General features: G+C 45.5%; 1 protein-coding gene across 2 annotated transcripts in view; it reads left to right on the top strand.

The window, feature by feature from the left end:
- GLDN (gliomedin) overlaps nt 1-17633 on the top strand; it is a 434453-nt gene that overhangs the window by 76905 nt on the left and 339915 nt on the right. The window lies entirely within an intron of this gene.

The raw sequence follows: 17633 nt of genomic DNA on the forward strand, positions 1-17633 counted from the left end.
GTGCAGAGTCAGTTCCACAGGCCTGCTGCTTCTTACTGACAGTATGGGGCTGCCCTGCACCAGCTTCATCACTGGCACATCACTCAGTAACCTGCACCAACAAATGCATCCTTGGACCATAGAGCTAGTGTGTCTGTGTTAAGGCTTCTTTCTATGTCCATGTTCTTATCCGTCCCTGGACAAATAATGGTATACCATGCCAACAATGGCTGGCCACACACTATTGGCAATACATCCATCAGTCAATGTGCAGGTAGGTACAAATACCTTCACATGAGTAAACTCCCATAGCATTATTGATCGTGTGTGTGCCTTGTGATGTCACACACATATTACTTACTTCACTGAAGGATGTATCACAGCATTCATCAACATCTTGTAATACCCACACAAACCCTGGCCTGTATTTTGTCAGTTTGCTGTGACAAAGAAGTAGATGTCTACAACATCTGAGGCAGGCTCAAATGCTACGGGTGTCACAATGGGACAGGCAGTGCATCAATCATTGCATGCCCCTCAGATGCAATATACAGTGTCAAGCAGTCCCATAGGATCATGGAGGTGTAAAGCTAACAGACACCTGCATGACAATGCCATGTATAAATGGTGCAGTAAGAAGCACCACAGGAGTGTCAGGGACAGTGATGGTTTGTGGGTGCGTGGATCTGCATTATCTGAGACTATGTGTGATTGACTGATCATAGGTGTTTGTCAGTTGCTCTGATCTACCACCAGTATGACTTCATCACTCAGCCTCACAAGTTGACAGTGAACAATGTCGTCCATTAACTGATATGTACAAATAACACTAAGCAATGTTTTCTATTCATGTCTTGCAGGTGGACCTGCACCCTACACCTCAGGAGAGGTTGACCAATTTGAAGACCCTGATACATCCAGTAAGTGTCATCCTATGCATCATGTGTGCTAATCCAGGGTTTGGTGTGAGTCAGTCTGAAGTGTGAAATGCTATGGAAGATAGTTTTGCCTGACCAATGATATGATATCATTGGAGAATGGATGGTGACTTGATGTATGTTGGAATGTTGTGCAATGAGAGTGGCTTGTTTGTAGTTCAAGAGGCAATGTGTGCTGGCATGGAATTGTGTGAAATAGGAATTGTAATGGCTGGCCACTTATTCATTGATGTCTACCATGATAGGTCTCAGGGCAGCTGTTTCTGTACATAGCATGCCTGTTGACAACCACTTTGTCACAGCACCATTGTCAGCACTGTGTGCCACACATAACTGACACTTACTGACAGGACGGTACAGATGTGGGTTACATCTGCAGAGGTCTGTAGGGGGCTTATGTAGGAGACACATACACCACAGGTGCCTCAGTACCCTTCAGATATAAGACGTCTGTAGTACTGAAAGGAGCCATATTTTTCTGCACAACAGTTAGTAGTGTAAACAGTTAGTAGACAACTCAGCTCCAGATGGTTGTGGGAAATTTCTATGATTTTTCCCATGCCAGATCTCAGCAGTTTTCACAACATGGTCCTGCCACCATGTTATTTGTGAGTGATGTAGGTCACATCACATATGCATATGAAGTGAATGCTGTGTGAGTATCTGGTACTTTAATGATGTCTCACATGCATGTGCACATGATGTACAATGTATCAGGATACTGGTGCAGTACCCAGTGCAGTGACAAACTCACTGTGGGCCTAAGGGCACCCATACAGCCACCATGTATGTGCCGTTTAACACGTGGCACATATAGCACAGGGTAGGGGGCTTCAGTTCTGTAATGTGTTGACAATTTTGAGGTGCAGCTCAAGCTTTGGCCAAATTTTCTGAGAACATTGCATCAGTTGTACATGTGGGCACATCTTGGGCAATGGCTTGACCCCTTGTAACGTATGCTCAGGCAAGGTCTTACACCAGGACACATGAATGTTGATTTATCAAACCTTAGAATAGCAGGTAGGAAGTTACCAGCCCCCCATCATACGGCCCCTACCTTGCCTCCATGATGACTGGGCAAGCCTTGATGTTTCACCAGGGGTGTCGAGGTGATAGATTGCATGCACTGCCCCCTTTATACACAGGGACACAGGAAATCCAGACTTCTTAGGGCACATGATCCTCACAAGTTACATGACACAAATGTTGATCATGGCCAATTTTGCCCTATCAGCTCTGGGCCCTGTTGGTTAACAATAGATTGCCGTCATCCCAGTGACATGTACATGATACTGTTGGTGGCTGGTAGGAAATAGTCATAGATGAGGAGTAAGTTATTGTTGAGGAATGTGTGTTGGACTCTATGTGTTATCTGCAGTTGCAGTGTACTTAATATATCTGTACAACCTCCACCCAATGCTGAAGCTTGCTTCTCCTCATATTTCAGCTGCCAACGTGACAGAAGACCAGAGGTGAGCTTTCCACAAGAGGGCTGAACTCTACAGCCACATAATGGAGGCTGAGACCAGATACCGCCGAATGGAAAGGAGGTTCCGCAGTGAGAAAGCATCAGGGGAATGGCGTGCATTTTTACATGGTGGATCTCCACAGCAGCCACAGAAGGACACTGGAGAAAAGTCATCGGGAGTAAAGGGGGTCACAACCGGGCCAAAGCCCTCCACGTCAGCTGCACCAGTCATAAACCAACCACCAGTTCAGCCACCTGCTGCAGTTGTCCCAAGCCAGTTTGAGCAAGACATGAGAAGGGACACGGGCAAGATCTTAGCCACACTTAAAAAAATTGGAGGACGAATCAGCAGAGAACCGGCGGATGTTGCAATACATCAAGATGAAGATAAGCAGGAAATGAACTTTTTGTGTCATACAATCTTCCAGTTCCTTCCCCTCCCTTTTACTGTTTTACATTGGCTTTTAGATGGGTAGTTTTAGGTTAGTGTAGGGTAGGCATAGGCTAGGTTAAGTATAGTGGGTGGGTGGGATTTTCTAAAAAAATTTATTGTTGGGTGGGGGGGTCATATTGGGGTATTTGTGTATAAAAATTAACAATAAAATATAAAAATTAAAAACAAAATACCCAAAAATATATATTTGTTTAGGCCATAGGTTATTATAGTACATTTGTAGTCATAGCTTATGTTGTCCTACTTTTATCTTGTCTCTTAAGGGAGGTGGGGACCGATGTTTAGAGTGTGGTGTTACATGTGTAAGATAAGTTAAGAATAGGTTATATAGGTGTAGTTGTGAATTAAGTATAGTTAGTATAGGTTAGTTTAGCATAGGAAGGTCAGTGTTTCCCAATGTGTGCGTCACGGCACCCTGGTGCGCCATCCAAATTAGCCAGGGGCTCCACACACCAAGCACACATTTTGGGAAAGGACATCCAAGTTCTTGAATAATTAGTGTCCTTGAAGCAAACTGTTTTGATTGTTGCTGTGTTACCAGCAGTTACCAACAGTCACATGCACGTCTGCTTAAAAGTGGGATTCGCTTTTTGCTAAACAACCCCGGGAGTTTTTTTATTTTCAAAGGGGCGCTGATTTGCATTGAAATGAAACACGCAGGATGGCCATAGCAAACCACTATTATTCTGGTGCAGGGAGAACCACTGTCTGATCTCACAGCCTCATTAGCATGCAGAGAAGGCAAACACAAACTACTCTGGCTCTTGGAACAAGCTGGCAATTACCCTCAATCATAGCATCCTATTATAATTTAGTTGGTCGCTCATGTAATCCAACTGCAGAGCTGCTGACCAGAGGGTCCCCAGTGAGTGTCCTGACAGAAAGCCTGCCCCTTAAAAATTGGTCTCTCCCTGCTCTTCCCCAATAGGAGCGCATATTCCTTTCTCTTCATAGTATTTCTCTAGAGGAGGCATACTCACTTGGAACCACTTTTTTGCAACACCAAGCTACAAGACAAGAAGACTGAATTGGCCTTGCCAGGATTTGAATTTGTAACCTCTAGATTACAGGAAATGTCAGCAAAAGGAGTTTAACTCACAGAGCCATGTTGCTGGTTGAAATGTTCGTTTACGGAACTATGTATGTGAAATGTGTACAATGAGCTGGCTATGTCCCTTTAAAGCTGTGCAATCAGTAACCAAATTCGTCTTACTTTTTGCTGCCTCTGGGGATCACGTAAAAAAGCCAAGCTGGGGGTTGCGGCTGAAGGAGGATGTGGAAAGGAGTGAGAAAGAGAAGCTGGGTTTGTGAGAAGTGTCACTGGAAGCTTGTAAAGCCCATGCAAGGAGAGAGCAGGAGGCGCAGTGCTCCAGCTACTCCTTTCACGGCTGCTCACCTTTCCAGACCCAGCTCCTGTTTGATATGTCCGAGTCTAAGAATAGGCTTTTGACAGAAGCTGATAGCCTACCTCAGACCGACATCCAAAGGTGTCAGACACAGCAGAATGTGTGCAATGCCCGGGGGCACTGCAGCCTTGTGTGTGACCTTGTACTCTGCCTTTGCTGGAAGACTACTTTCTCTGCCACCCCAGGAGCTAACACCCCGTACGGCGACAGGGAGATAATACTCGGGTTTGGCAGTTGCTTCATAGCTGAGAGAAGGGAAGAAATGCCTAGTGCTTACCCTCTACACGCATTACAAGTATTTCTAAAATTCAACACTGCACTTTGAAAACATTGAACATGTTGAGTGTGGGCAAAGGAAACAGTATCCTCTATGTAAGGGGAATTCCTTGGTCAATGCGCAACACGGTTACATCTAAATTAAATTGTGATGGTATATATGATCATAAGACCTTCATCAGCTTCCTCCCAATGAAGAAAATTGGAAGCACTCCCTAGGCCAGACTTAAATCCCTCCACCCACCAAAAAAAGTTACATAATGGGAAGCCGCAGCCAACGGCCAACAGGTCACGGGAGTCGTGGGTGAAAAAAGTTTGGGAACCACTGGGGCAGGTTGTAGGTAATATTTTGGTATATGGTTTTAAAATAAATCCTGTTCATCTTAGCCTAATAATTACGTTAATTGATTGAGTGTCTGGGGGTTCTCATGAGTGCACTGGCCAAGTTGGGAGAATGGCCTAGGATATGCTTACTGTCTTGATTTCCCAGGTTTCCCATGTGCATCCCCTATTACCAAGGTGCTGTCAGAATGGCTGCTACATACTGTCTACTAGTACATACATTTGCCAACCAGTTTTCCAGCCATTCACAATGTGTATGTATAGGTTATCTTGAACAGGTAAATATGGTACTTCACCTGTCACTGGTGGGGTCCTGCAATTTCATTATTGGCAAGTGTGTACATCTGACAACAGGCAACTTTAGAACTGTAGCAACACAAAAGGATGATGGACAGAGTGCTGAAACTTTTCAACCACTCACCTAAAGTCACAGATCTGGGTTTAAACCATTGTTCATTTGCACACCATGCCACCGCAGTTTGGACCCAGCCATATGCCAATCAGTCTTGCCCCTGTTCCCCATGGGAACAGTCCAGCCCGAACTGCCAGGCCAGGTCCTTCCTGGACCGGAAACAAGCATCCTAGGACCGGTTACAGGGTATCACCCTTCATCAGCGAGGCTAGTTTGAATCCAGTGGCACATTGAGCAAGGGACCCACGTCTGGGCATACCCTTCCCAATTAGGGCACCTTTAGCAACACAAAAGAATGATAGACACCATGCCACTGGGGTGACGTAGCGAGCAAAAGAACGATGGATTAAACCCAGATCTGTGACTGGGGGTGAGTGTTTGAAAAGTTTCAACACTCTGTCCATCATTTTATTTTGTTTTGTGATGTTGCTTTGTGTGCCTAAGTGGCAGGGGTATGCCCAGGATGCTTGTTTCCAGGCACATTTCCAACTGTTACAACACTGGCATGATCTTAAGCCCAGAACTAAGGAGAAACTGTCCACGTGGCGCAGACTGGTGCTAGTGGGTGCTTTTCCTTGTGAATGTTATTCCTTTCACATCTTCCTCCTCTGATGTGTGTGGTATCTCCTGTGCCATCACTGATGCTGTTGTAGAGGTAGAGGGGGGCACACACACACTTCAGGGGATAGAATGTAGAGTCAAAGGTCATGGCAGCTGCCATTTATGGCAACACATAAGACATCACTGCTGCAAGGAGGAACTGCAGATTTTTCAACACCGCAGCAACATCACGGTGGTAGGTAACCCTGTTTTCCTTGAGGGAGGCCACTTCCCACTGTATGGACCCAAGGCATTCTGCATTCTGTTGGCATTAGGGAGGGCATTTGTTGTACTCTCTGCTTCATGACAGCAGCTATGTCTGCCAGAGACTGCTGGAGTCTACATAGCGGGGAGGGTGCCTCTAATGGCAGCTGAGTTGTCCTTATTTTGTCTGAGGCACGTTCGCCCTGCCTCTAGGCTGCCTGCCATGGTCTCTATACCCACCTGCACCTGCTTGGCCAGCACCTGCTGGACTCCTACCACTGTCCTCTGAAAGCTGATCTCTGGGTCCTCGGAGTCCAGGGCTGTGTGAGTACTGGCTGGTGGTGTGTGTTGGTGGCGGGGTGGTTCATGTGGAGACCCCGCAACACTGTGTGTCCTCCCTGCAACTGGAAGTGGTTATGAAGTGATCCTAGAACATCCTGTAGGGTCTGTTCATTGATGGTTGGCAGCTGGTCACCCAGGTCATCTCCAAAATCCAGGGCAGGCAGGTCGGCAGGAGGTAAGCAAGGATCCTCTGCACAAAAAGTGAGTGGCTTAACGCTATTTTGTAACTATGGCACAGGGCATTGCGCCACCGGAGCGACACAAAAATTGATGCTCCAGTGGTGCTAGGGGCTCATAATATGTCCCTAGGTATTTTGGGGCATTAGTAGGTGCCCCAAGTGCCACCTGAGTGTAACTTTTGGTCAGGCTCAGTTGGCACAATGCCTGGCCGCATATGTACTAGGTGGCACAAAGTCACTTTTTTGTGCCTTGCACCACCTTTTATATATGGCCCCTTCACTCCCAGCACTTTATTTGGTGCAAGGGTGGCTGCATTGGCGCACAACATCTAATTTCCACTTACGCAGGGAAGTACAAAGCTGTGCACTGTATTCTTATGTATGTGGCTATGGCGCATCCCTGCATTTTGAAAATGATTGTGCATGATGCTGCCTAATTTTGCACTGCAGTACAAACCATCATTTTATGTTTGATCTAGCCCTCTATCTTGTCAAATGGTGAGATTGCAGACACTTGAACAGCTGCACACATGATGTTCACATACATGCACTATGGCCCTCATTCTGACCCTGGCGGTTTCAAACCGCCAGGTCAGAGGGCCGCGGAAGCACCGCCAACAGGCTGGCGGTGCTTCATGGACAATTCTGACCGCGGCGGTAAAGCTGCGGTCAGAAAAGGGCAACCGGCGGTTTCCCGCCGGTTTACCCCTGCCCAAGGGAATCCTCCATGGCGGCGCTGCTTGCAGCGCCGCCATGGGGATTCCGACCCCCTTCCCGCCATCCTGTTCCTGGCGGTTCTTACCGCCAGGAACAGGATGGCGGGAACGGGTGTCGTGGGGCCCCTGGGGGCCCCTGCACTGCCCATGCCACTGGCATGGGCAGGGCAGGGGCCCCCTAACAGGGCCCCATAAGGATTTTCAGTGTCTGCAAAGCAGACACTGAAAATCGCGACGGGTGCCACTGCACCCGTCGCACCCCTTCAACTCCGCCGGCTCCATTCGGAGCCGGCTTCCTTGTTGAAGGGGCTTTCCCGCTGGGCCGGTGGGCGGCCTTCTGGCGGTCGCCCGCCGGCCCAGCGGGAAAGTCAGAATGACCGCCACGGTCATTTGACCGCGGTACGGTCTTTTGGCGGTTCCCGCCAGGCGGGCGTCTTCCGCCGCCCGCGGGGGTCAGAATGACCCCCTATGTGTTGTATGCATTTTATTTTGTGGGCATTCCCATATGACTCATATGCTTGTGTGTTCACCCTGTATGGGTTGTGTTCCACAGGTTGCAAGCTTTAAGGCAGTTTTTTTCTCATTTGGCATGGCCCAGGGCAGCTGCAAGATGTGTTGCAGTACACTGCACAGTCTGGCTACAAAGTGATGTACCATATTTACTTGAATACAGTAACGCCCTGCAAAACACAGGCATTGTTGCAGCATGATTATGGTGTGCCTGCCTTGAAGTGATGATTTGTTCATGTGCAGGGAGGTGTCCCTTCCGTCCTAGTCTCTGATGTCTATGTTGTGTTGGTACAGGGACTTTGGCTATACGCAATGGGTGTTGTAATAGCACAGCCACACTATTTACACATGCCTACCAGACAATGTGGTGCATGTTTACATGGTGGAGTATAGCCATAGTGAGTGGCCTATCTTGATGTTGTGTATATGTAGGAGTGCATAGCACAACCAAGGCGTCAGTACATCTGTGGCTTGAGTGGGGATGGTGTGTCTTGATTTAGGGCCTATGTGCACCGATGCAACCCTCTAGCATGCATTGAGTGTGTCCTATGTGCCTTCTCCTTCTGCCATTAGTGGAGTTCCAGATATCCCCCCCTGCAACTTACCCTGCATTTGTGGTGGTTCCTGGTAGTCTGCGCTGTCCTGCAATTGTAGTGACTAGCTCCACCGGGATGACCGCCGCAACCATCTCCTCCAGTTCATCCAGATACTCCTGTGGTGCGGGACTTCCACCTACAGTCTGCAGTGCTGCCTTACGGTTCCTGGCGAGTTCATCCTTAGTCCTGCACTTGCAATCGTGCCAGCGCTTCTTGACCTCAGTGACAGTCCTCTTGACCTCTGCGAAGCTGTTAATTTTGGCCACTTTTTGCTGCCATATTGCATCTCTCCTACCAAATGACAATTTGGAGATGATGAAGAGCTGGTGTTGGTGCTCCATCACCTCCCTGACCAGGATGTCATGCTCCTCCTCACTAAAGCAACACTTGTGCTTTCTCTTCTCCTTCTCCTGTGACTTTTCTGGACCTTCCTTGCTGATACTTGAGTGTGTAGGGTCTCCCTGGGGTCTCTCCTGGCCTGATGATTCCATCTTCTCTTGCAATTGCACTCTTTCCTGCTTTTGTGTTTTGTTTTGACACTAATGCGGTGTAAAAATGGCACTAACCCTTTTGCGACATGTTTACGTGCGGCAGAACAGTGTAGCGCCACTTTTGCAGTATTGCCGTCATTTTTCCTTACGGCATGTCACAAATGTTAGCGTCTTTTTTTCATGCTAACCTTTCCTTCACGCCATCTTACGTCATTTCATAAATATGACGCTAGGATAGCACTAAGGAGTGTCACTAGCTTGCATCAAAGAAAATGATGCACAACTGCGCTAGCGCAGTTGTGTGTCATTTTTCATAAATATGCCCCTAGGGCTTTCCAAGGCATCTCAGTGAGAAGGCACAGAATTATGGAGTAATCCTTGTTAGAGTAAGGGGTCATTTTTGCAAGAGACAGGTCAACCATTGAGGGAACAGGAAATTTTGGATGTTGACAATCCTGCTCTAGGAGGACATTATATTGACCTCTCGGCCTAGGAAATCAGAACTGTTGTCAATAAGGAGTCGGCAGGGATTAACCATCTGGGAGGGGCACCAAAACAGTTTGCAAAACAAAGGGCAGCCTTAACAGTTATTCCTTTAAAATGAGGATGCCAAATGGGGATGGAAGGAATGGCTACATTCTCTCCCAGGGCTCTACCCAACTTTCTGGTTTTTACTCCAGCAGAAAGGATAGGCAGTTTTTACCCTGATTTAGGGAATATCTCATCCCTAAAGCAAATTGACTTGAGGAAGACCCAGAGCTCCTCCAGGTAGAGGCTGGAAGTGAGCCATCTTGTTATTGGGCTTATGATAACATTTGCTGTAAATCAAAAGAGGAAGTGCTGCAAAAGTGGTGGGAGAATGGCTAGAAAATATTTGGGATTGGGTGGAGGGAAATCTCCAGTCACAGGTCTCTGCGCAAGATAAGAGGTTTAAAGATAAAACTGGGGCAAGGCAACAATTCTATCCCCGCAGATAAGGAACATCACCAACTGTGAAATCCAGCTTTGTTCCACTGACAGCTTTTGGCCCAAAAACCAACAGCTTCAGGAGGAGCTTGTCAATAATGTATCTGACTCTGAAGGACGCTAGCCTGCTTCCACTTTAGACCTTGTCCTGCTGAAACACTTTGAGGTTCAAAAAGTAGACTGAATCTGAAGGTATAAACTTTGACTGGTGGGACACACTTAGCATATCAGACGTCGTCTCCATTACGTTCGGCCTGAAACCCTGAATAGATCTTAGTCAAGGATAAACTGAACATTGACATTTGTGCTTTATTTTCTTTTTATAGGCACCTTTTTCCTTAAAACCTTAACAATTCATATCTGCAGTTCTCTTTATATAATTCTGAGGGGCGTTGGTGTCTTTTTGCTAATTAAATTGGTCTATATTGTTTGACATTGGATTTGGAGTTTTGTTCTGTTGTTTTCTTTCCAGCTGTTGGTACTACTGGACTTAACACACATTTTTCTGGGGAAGTGCATTCTGCTTGTACCACAGGTACATAGGGTATGCAGAGCTTCACTGAGAACTCTGCTGACACTTAATCAGAATGTCCTTATTAAATACATAAAGGTACCTTCCCCAAATTGATTACCCACTTTCTATGCAAGAGAGTTACTCCTTTGCACAGAGACACGTTTAGGAATCAGGAGCTTCTTAAAGAAATTGGAAAGCGATTACCAGGAAAACAACTTTGGATGCCCCAAGGGGAGATACCAATCAAGGGATCTAGGCCATCGTTTTCTAGCTACAGAAGGGAATTGGAGGCTTCATAGCAACTGTGGATCTGAGGCAAATAAGGAGCCTTTGCTGACAATTACCCCTCTGATGTCCAGGGGATTCCTTCCAGCTTAAAATAAGTAGTACATGTCTTCACAAAGTTTCTTGCTGTAGTTGTAATGCCATTACATTTGGTTAGATTGCTCTATCTTCATGTATCTTTATTTATTAAGTGCATGCTCACCCCATAAAGGGGTGTTGTGGTGTGAAACATTTAAAGCATAGAACAACCTCCAACAGAATGTTGTGAAAAGGTGTGTTTTAATAATTTACAAAACTGTGTAATACTTTTTCAGTGCTAGGTTTCAGGAGTACAGTACGTCAGGCTTTGGCCATAACTATCACAAAGTGCGACCAGCAAGTCTGGCATTTTTTAACCTTAGGTTGGAGATGAAGTTCAGGAAATGGGAGCACAGAAAGTAGAGGAAGAGTAAAATGAGAATAAACATTGTATATAGTTGCCCACAAAGAGACCATGCAAGGCTTTATATCAGTGAAAAGTGTTCTGTTTGGACATCAGTAGCCAGTGGAACTATATCAGATGGCCTAAACTGGGGGAATGCTTGCTGAGACCTACTATCAGGTGGGCAGAGGCATTTCTCTCTAACTAATTAATGGATCAAGCATGATTAAAGTCCTATAAATAAAGAATTACAGAAGTCAGTCCTAGGTGCTGGAGGAATTAAGCAGAACAAATTAAATTTTTATGATGATGCTGAACAAATGAAAGCAGGTGGAAATCAGATGGTTAATATGAATATCGAAAGAGAGCTGGTTATCAAAGATAATCGCAAGGTTGCAAGCCTGGTGAATATGTGTGTGACGTCTACCAAGAGAATCCGGCCTCCTCTCCACAAAGAAGGGTTATCACAAATAGTGACCTCAATCTTGTCTGCATTCAAAATCAAGGAATTGGATTTCATCCAGTTGGTGTCTTCCCCAAAAACGTTTTTGAATTGTCTTTGAAGCTATTCCACATCTCCAACAAGTTTAAAAATGTAGTCAGCAAAAAACTTTAGGCCAAAGAATCAACAAGATTCACCATAGGACAAACATAAAGATTAAATAGGTTTAAACTTAAAGAAGAAACCTGTGGATATTCCTCAACAAAATGTTTTAAAGCAGATTGACTCCCTGTGTGATTGGTTAAAAAGTAAGGAAACCAGACACTGATGTCTACTAACCACTTTAGCAGGATGTTATGAGACACATGGCTTGATTTAGATCTTGGCTGAGGGGAATACTCCATCACAAACGTGATGGATATTCCATCTGCCCTATTACTATCCCATTATATCCTATGGTAATCATAATACAGCGGACATGATATCCGTCACGTTTGTGATGGAGTATTCCCCTCAGCCAAGATCTAAATCAGGCCCATAGTGTCAAAGGCACCAGTTAAATCAAGTAAAATCAAAGCAGCCACCTGCATCTCAAATCATCTGAATATCATTTGAGGTTTTTACATGGACCATTTCAGTGCCAAAATTTTCCTGAGAGCCAGACAGCAGAGGATGTTATAAAACGTGGTCTTCTTAGTAAGATAGGAAGACAATTGTAGATTGATCATATGTTCAGTAACTTTAGCAACCAAACTTAATAGGATAATTGGTTGACAAGGCTCTAGTGACGAGCTTGAACAAATGACTAAAAGTTTGTGCACCACCTAATCAGGTGTAGCTAATCTGAAAACCCTCCAGCCAGGAAGAAGTAGAACAATCCAAGAAAGTGCAGGTGGGTATAGTAGGCAGGAGACAATGGAAGAGACCAGCAATAAGTAAATAGATAGTATTTTGAAAATAGTCTAACAGTTCAGAGCACAGTTCCTGACTGTAGAATTCAGCTCTAGTTGGGAAGGGCATAATATGATAGAGCAAGAAAACGTCTTAGGTGGGATTACTAAATTAGAGAATACACTCATGAAAACAATTGTCTTAAGCCTTGTGGGCCAATTTATTATACAGATGTTATTCTAACATATATAGAGAAATCCACAAGGTTATTATTCACTGCTATATGGCTGCTAAATTCCCTATCACTGCAGGAGGTCATCCAACAGATAAGGAGGGTTGTAAGACATTGTAAAAACTTGTCTTTTTTCAGCTCCCTCACAAGATACAAATTGTATGCATACCAGTGGATTGCTTTCAAAATTGAGTGCGGTTTCTCCCAGACTTTGAGTGCCCTAGGACCTCAATTGCTGATTTTCCAGTCCCCGCAGATTACATTAGCAAAACAATCAATCAGTCTAAAAGGATAGGTAGAGACCTAGGGTTTTTTTTCTGCCCTGTACCAGATCACATCTTTGTAGGTTAGTTTCTCATCTGGACTCCCATTGGAAACCCTGCTTACAGCTGTTGCTGCTCAAAAATCAGTTTTCAGCAGTTGACTCAATGAAGGAAGCCCTCTAGTGATGTCTGGTCAACCCAGTGAAGGGGAAGCCAATGGACACTGCTACTCAGTACCAATTAGTACATATAGCATGGGGCTATGCTGGGGGGATGTATAGTAGGTACCTTGGGACAGGCAGGGCAGATTATCGAAGCAGGAAGAGAGAAAGCATAACAACTGTGGGGAACTGGCTGCAATTTTCATACCATTACAAGCCTACCTCACACGTCCCAGAAATATGTGAGGGAGATGATGGACAATGCAGAATGTAAATATATGTCAATTGGAAGTCAACGTAGCAAACAAAGATGGTTTATGTAGGGAAGTTTGAATGGAGGAGCAACTTTTTTATCTGTAGCCAAGAATGGGAAATGTGTCGGATGTCACATCTCACTTTTAACATTGTATTAAACTCTGAAGGACAGAAAGAAGATTTTGGTGGTGAGCTGTTGACTGAGACAGGGATGGTTCCCTTGCGCTTATGGGTGGGTTGGCTAGGAAGAAGAGGAATTCACGACATCAGTCTGCTGCACAAATAAGAAAGTGTTCTTGATTTTTGCTGAATATTCTGAATTGATCAGTATGGGAATTGAACCGGAAAGTGTAAAACTAAGGCCCATATTTATACTTTTTGACGCAAATCAGAGCTAGCGCAGATTTGCGTCAAAATGTTCACCGCCGGCTTACGCCATTCCAAAGCAACAGCCAGGCGCCTTATTTATGGAATGACGTTAGCCGGCACTGCGGCCTGGTTAGCGTCAAAATAAATGACGGTAACCGGGCAGCGGAGGCGAAGGGAAGACTGGGAGTTGTGCACCAAAGAATGGTGCAAGTCAGGTTAGAGTCAAAAATATTGGCTCTAACCTAACTAGCGCCATTTTTTGGCGCACAACCCCCATGGAAATGACTCCCATCCTAACAAATACAGGAGTCATGTCCCCCAGCCCAATGGCCATGCCCAGGGAACTTTAGGCCCCCATATGCCACTTAATAAAAAAATAAAATTATACTTACCTGCACTTAGCTGCACTCACCATGGACGGGTTCCCCTATCCATGAGTGTTCTCCAGGGGTGGGCGAGGGTGGCAGGGGGTGTCCCTGGGTGCAGGGAAGGGCACCTGTGGACTGCTTCCATGGTCTCCCACAATGGAAATGAGCCCACAGGCCCCTAACGCCTGCCCTGACCCCAGGCGTTAAAAAATGGCGCAAATCCGGCTGGGCAAACATGTTTTAAGGCCCGCCTCCACCTGTGCATCATTTTGACGCTGGAGGATAAATAAGGTGCACATGCCTTAGAGTTATTTTTTGCACAGGAACTCCTACCTTGCAAGTCATTAGCACAAGGTAGTTTTTCTTGTACAAAAAATGACTCAAACTCCATAACTTTGGCGCAAGACGGGTCTAGCGCCAAAGTATAAATATGGAGTTAAGTTTGCAACAAATTTGTGCCAAAATAATGACGCAAATCCGGCGCAAACAGAGTATAAATATGGGCCTAAGAGCCTTTAGCAGTGAAGAAGTCTAAGGAGTTTTCCACTTTAAAGGTTTATGAAATTACTGATGTTGACGAAATGTCTTTAGATGGACTTTCCCTCTGCTCGCCATTGCACAAGGATAAATGTTTTCAGGAAAGCTAGGGCGGACATCCTTGAGGATGAAATATTACTTGCAGAACACATGCACAGATACCTGCTGGCCATGTTGGTTGTCAAACCAATGGTCCTGGGTTTGGGCTTAGCTGCTGCTGTCAGTTAAAATATTAGTGTTTAATATGAAGGTACTGTTTTGGGGGAGTCATCTTGTGCTGTTACATTAAGGCAATTAGGAGCTCTCTACAAGGTTACGTGGTAGAAAGACAGATCTGCAAGATATCAACATGAGCATTTCCTCACATATTTATGTGTCATTATAAGCTGTAAGGAAGACATCCAACAATGGTCAAGTTTATCTAGGAGCCATTTTCATTTTTTAATAAACTCACATGCTTTACAGAAAATGGCAGTGTGGCGTTGCTTTCATTAGATCTTTAGCCAGGTTTAGGCATTGGTATGCCAAAACAGTATGGAAAAGGTAGACATGGCCCTTAAAGTTAAGATTAGGCAAAATATCCTCAATAATGCCCTGGATTTTTGGTCCACCTCCATAGCCAGAACTGTGACAAGGTTCGATTCAACCAGGCGTAATGGAGGCTGCCCGTACCACAACAATAATTAGTACTAATACATTTCCAAAACATACTCATTTCCCTCTTAATCACTTTTCAATGTTAGTTCTATCAGTAAAAGTTAATCTAGGGTATTGAATCTCTTCTTGTCCATCTGGTGGACGTCACAATCTGACACCATATTACAAAGTCTGCAAGTGGGTTTAGCCTTGGACAAGGGGTTTCTAGTTAACTTTATCCCATGTTTGGTACTAACTGCAGTGCTCCGGGAGCTGCAGCAAAGGTCACATAAATGTAAATGTAAATTAGCACTTGTATAGCGCACTACTCACCCGTTAGGGTCTCAAGGCGCTGTACTCATACCGCTATGGAACCCCTCCTGGCTTTTCCCTGTGAGGCGCCCACTCCTGAGCACCCCCAGGGTGAAGCCAGGCATCCAAGCGCTGTTGGGGCCGTTGTGGAGATTAAGCAAGCTATTGCCCAGAGTTGCAGAGTGGGACCCATGAATTAGATTAGGCACCGAGGCGAGAATTATCTGGTCAAGGGGAATTGAGCCCAAGACCTGCCGAAGCGGGACTTGAACCCTGGTCTTGAGCCAGATCTCTGCTTCAGGGTCTGCCGCTCTAACCATTGAGCCACACTTCTCCATATACAGATGATTCTAGACAAAGATGGTGTCATTTTCTCACTCTCATGGCATGGAGGGGTTGGTACCCCATGGTATATTACTCAGTTGTACTCAAGTAATATATTTTTAAGAAACTAAATGCCTTTGCTATGGAATAATAGGACTTAACTATTGCATGGGTGTTTGCCCAGGCATCCTTAGAGTGGTCTTAACCCAAACATTTTGCCTTTCACCTCCCGAATTTGGCTGGATCTTTTTGTTGGCCTTAGGACTCTGAGCACTTTACCACTGCTAACCAGTGCATGTGTTTCTCCCCTAAACATGGTAACATTGGTGTATCCATAATTGGCATACTTAATTTACTTGTGAGTCCCTTGTAAAGAGTTATCAGCCATTCCCAGGGCCTGTAAATTAAATGCTTTTAGTGGGCCTGCAGCACTGATTGTGTCACCCACTTAGGTAGCCCTGGTAACATGCCTCAGGAATGCCACTGCAGGGCCTGTGTGTGCTGTTTCACTGCCACTTCAATTTGGCATTTAAACTCCCCTTTCCTTACATATACATTGCCCCTAAGGTAGGCCATGAGTAGCCCAGAGGGCACGGTGATATGTCATTAAATGGCATGACAGGTACTTTTAAAGTTTGCATGCTCTGGTAAAAGTAATTTTTCATTAATGTGAGGCCTGCTCCTCTCATAGGCCAGCATTGGGAATTCGTTTACATACTTTTAAGCTGTGATTCCTGATCAGAAAGGAACAAATGTATCATGTTACATATCATTGGAATGGTAATGATAAATCCTCTTTACCAATAAATTCAGATTTATTATTAGCGTTTTAGAAATGCCACTTTCAGAAAGTGGGCATTTCTCTGCTCTCATGCTCTGTGTGCCTGATAGCCTGTCTCCAATACACATCTGGGCTGGGTGACAGCTACATTTGTGCATTCCCTCTAGACATCTACAACACAGCACACTCAACTGCATCTGTATTCATCTGCATACTAATAGATCTTCCTGGGCAGGGAGTATGGGAAGGACTCACACTTACAATTCAAATGGTAGTAGCCTGGATCCGACACAAAGGGCTCATTATCCCCACTAATGGTGAGGGGCCAGGGCTGAGCTGAAAGGGGGACCTGTGCACTTCCGAGAGATCCTTTGAAGTTATCCCCCACATCAAATGCACTTTTAGGTATAAGTACTGGGGCTCTGATCCCTTGAAATCAGATCACTACTGGACATGGGAAGAATTCTGCTGGAGTAAAGACTGCTGTGCTGTAAGGATTGCCACTCTGCCTGGACTCACTGTTCCAAGGAGCTGCTTCTCTGCATTAGTGAGCTGCCATGCTGATCTCTGCTCTGCTCTGCTGAGGACAAGGACTGGGCCCATCTTCCTGACCAGAGTATCTTCAAGGTATGCTGGCTTGCCCACTGTTCTTCTGCGGTCATCTCAGAGACATCAAAGACTGCTTGCAACTCTCCTGCATTTGATGGACTGGACCATCTGTGACTCCCACCTTTGCCTGAGGTGCCCCTCTTCCGTCCTGGGCCTCAGAAGTCGGTTCTGCAACTGATTCCTGCAAAACCAGCCACACAGCCTCGAGTTCTTGTGAAATTTCACTGCATAGTTCCTTTGATACCGTTGCATTCACAGCTTGTGTGGCCCGATGACAATGCTCTGGGTGGCTCAACAACAATGCATTGCATTCACTTCAAAGGGGCTCGACAATGACGCAGTGGGCTGACTATG

The sequence above is a fragment of the Pleurodeles waltl genome, chromosome 3_1, assembly GCF_031143425.1.
Source record: "Pleurodeles waltl isolate 20211129_DDA chromosome 3_1, aPleWal1.hap1.20221129, whole genome shotgun sequence".
NCBI classification, from domain to species: Eukaryota; Metazoa; Chordata; class Amphibia; order Caudata; family Salamandridae; genus Pleurodeles; species Pleurodeles waltl.